This window comes from Lolium perenne, chromosome 1 (assembly GCF_019359855.2).
Source record: "Lolium perenne isolate Kyuss_39 chromosome 1, Kyuss_2.0, whole genome shotgun sequence".
NCBI lineage: Eukaryota > Viridiplantae > Streptophyta > Magnoliopsida > Poales > Poaceae > Lolium > Lolium perenne.
In genome coordinates, this window is record NC_067244.2 from 121,586,735 (window position 1) to 121,590,166 (window position 3,432).

A 3,432-nucleotide genomic window follows, 5' to 3' on the forward strand; every position below is an offset into this window, starting at 1 on the left:
AGATGGGCTCAGCAGTTTTGATGATGCACTCGCAAGAAATAGTATTTGAAACAAAAGAGAGCATCAAGAGGCAAATCCATAACACATTTAAGTCTAACCCACTTCCTATGCATAGGAATCTTGTACACAAATAAATTCATGAAGAACGAAGTAGCAAGCATAAGAAGATAGAACAAGCGTAACTTCAAAATTTTAAGCATATAGAGAGGTGTTTTAGTACCATGCAAATTTTTACAACCATAATTTCCTCTCTCATAATAATTTTCAGTAGCTTCATGAATAAACTCAACAATATAACTATCACATGCAGCATACTTTTCATGATTTTCAAACACATAATTTTTATCAAGTTCAAAAATAGTGGAATTAAAACTTTCAAACTTTCTTTTATTAATAATATAACAAGGTAGTTGATCAATCTCAAGAGATATGGGACTCATAGAATAAGTCAAGAACTCTCCAATCCCATTTTCATTAGTAGTACAATTAATAGTATCAAGTAACATAGGACCATCATCTAGAGCTTTATCATAAACATTTGCTAAGCAAAATTCTTTAGTACCATGCATTTCGACATCAGGCACAAACAAAGCATTATCATAAGATTTATCAAAGTAGCATGGATTATCATAAATAACAGTAGCATAATTATTCTCACAAGTTTTACTCATAGGTACTATTTCAAGAGAATCCATAGGAACATAACATTCAACCTCTTTCGGTAAGCATGGAGGACAATCAAATAGTGTAGGAGATAAAGAGTTACTCTCATTAGAAGGTTGGCATGGGTAGCTAATCCATTCTTCCTCCTTTTGTTCATCGCTCTCCTCCTCTTTTTCATCCAATGAGCTTTCAAGTTCATCAATTTCTTCTTCCACAGGTTCCTGCAAATTGTGAGTGTATTCTTATGCATTAATGAGTCTCTCTTTATAATCAATGATATAAGGATTATCACTGAAGCATTCTATGCAACAATTAAGGATAGAAGAGACATAATCTTTAAGGTCCTTACAAACAACACAAGTTTCATAATTCTCAACCATGAAGGATTCGATCTCAGAAGCTCCCATAAATACGACAAATTGTTCTACCTCTTCGAACCCATAATGAATATAGCAATTCCGATTATAGTTCTTAATTAAAAATTCCTCACTAAAGCCACATTGAAATTTAAGATGTTTAGTATCCTGTTGAGAGCAACAGTTTATATCATGGCGTTTAAGCAAGATTTTAGCAATTGTATTCACTTTTTCTATCATAGCACTCATTACTGTACCAGTTCTTGATTCTCTATAATTATTATAACATTCTATAAGCTCCAAATAGGTTGTTGGTTCTCCCATAACAGCAGTTTTTAATTTTTAGATTTTTCAAATTTTTATGGATTTTCAGGTATATGAGGAAAATAAAACAAGACAAAAAGAAACTAAGCAAAGTAATACTAGACAGAAATAAACTAAGCACAAATAAACTAGACAAAAATAAACTAAGCAAAACAAAATAAAATAAAAGAGAGAGAGAGGTAGAGTGTACTCCCCAGGTGAACTTATGAGTAGAGCTATGCCTCCCCGGCAACGGCGCCAGAAAACAGTCTTGATGACCCACAAGTATAGGGGATCGCGACAGTCTTCGAGGGAAGTAAAACCCAAATTTATTGATTCGACACAAGGGGAGGTAAAGAATACTTATAAGCCTTAACAACTGAGTTGTCAATTCAGCTGCACCTGGAAAAGCACTAGTAACAGGGGTGATGTGAAAGTAGCAGTAATATGAGAGCAAGAGTAACAGAATACAAAGAGCAAGAAGAATAGCAATATGAGAGCAATGGCACCAGAAAATAGTTGATACTACTTCCAATGACATATAGATTGAGTATATAATGATGAGAGATGGACCGGGGTTCCCAGCGATCTACACTAGTGGCAACTCTCCAATAAGTGACAAGTGTTGGGTGAACAAATTACAGTTGGGTGATACGTCTCCGACGTATCGATAATTTCTTATGTTCCATGCCACATTATTGATGATATCTACATGTTTTATGCACACTTTATGTCATATTCGTGCATTTTCTGGAACTAACCTATTAACAAGATGCCGAAGTGCCAGTTGCTGTTTTCTGCTGTTTTTGGTTTCAGAAATCCTAGTAAGGAAATATTCTCGGAATTGGACGAAATCAACGCCCAGGGTCCTATTTTGCCACGAAGCTTCCAGAAGACCGAAGAGGAGACGAAGTGGGGCCACGAGGTGCCCAGACTACAGGGCGGCGCGGCCCAAGCCCTGGCCGCGCCGACCTGTAGTGTGGGCCCCTCGTGACGCCCCTTGACCTGCCCTTCCGCCTACAAATAGCCTTCGTCGCGAAACCCCCAGTACCGAGAGCCACGATACGGAAAACCTTCCAGAGACGCCGCCGCCGCCAATCCCATCTCGGGGGATTCAGGAGATCGCCTCCGGCACCCTGCCGGAGAGGGGAATCATCTCCCGGAGGACTCTACGCCGCCATGGTCGCCTCCAGAGTGATGTGTGAGTAGTCTACCCCTGGACTATGGGTCCATAGAAGTAGCTAGATGGTTGTCTTCTCCCCATTGTGCTTAATTGTCGGGTCTTGTGAGCTGCCGAACATGATCAAGATCATCTATCTGTAATTCTATATGTTGTGTTTGTTGGGATCCGATGAATAGAGAATACTTGTTATGTTGATTATCAAAGTTATGTCTATGTGTTGTTTATGATCTTGCATGCTCTCCGTTACTAGTAGATGCTCTGGCCAAGTAGATGCTTGTAACTCCAAGAGGGAGTATTTATGCTCGATAGTGGGTTCATGTCTCCGTGAATCTGAGGGAGTGACAGAAACCTCTAAGATTATGATGTGCTGTTGCCACTAGGGATAAAACATTGGTGCTATGTTCGAGGATGTAGTTACTGATTACGTTACGCGCAATACTTAATGCAATTGTCTGTTGTTAGCAACTTAATACTGGAGGGGGTTCGGATGATAACCTGAAGGTGGACTTTTTAGGCATAGATGCATGCTGGATAGCGGTCTATGTACTTTGTCGTAATGCCCAATTAAATCTCACTATACTCATCATAATATGTATGTGCATGGTCATGCCCTCTTTATTTGTCAATTGCCCAACTGTAATTTGTTCACCCAACATGTTGTTTATCTTATGGGAGAGACACCTCTAGTGAACTGTGGACCCCGGTCCAATTCTCTATACTAAAATACAATCTACTGCAATACTCGGATTTCTATCAAGTTTTTCTGCAAACAATCATCATCCACACTATACATCTAATCCTTTGTTACAGCAAGCCGGTGAGATTGACAACCTCACTATTTCGTTGGGGCAAAGTACTTGGTTTGTGTTGTGCAGGTTCCACGTTGGCGCCGGAATCCCTGGTGTTGCGCCGCACTACATCTCGCCG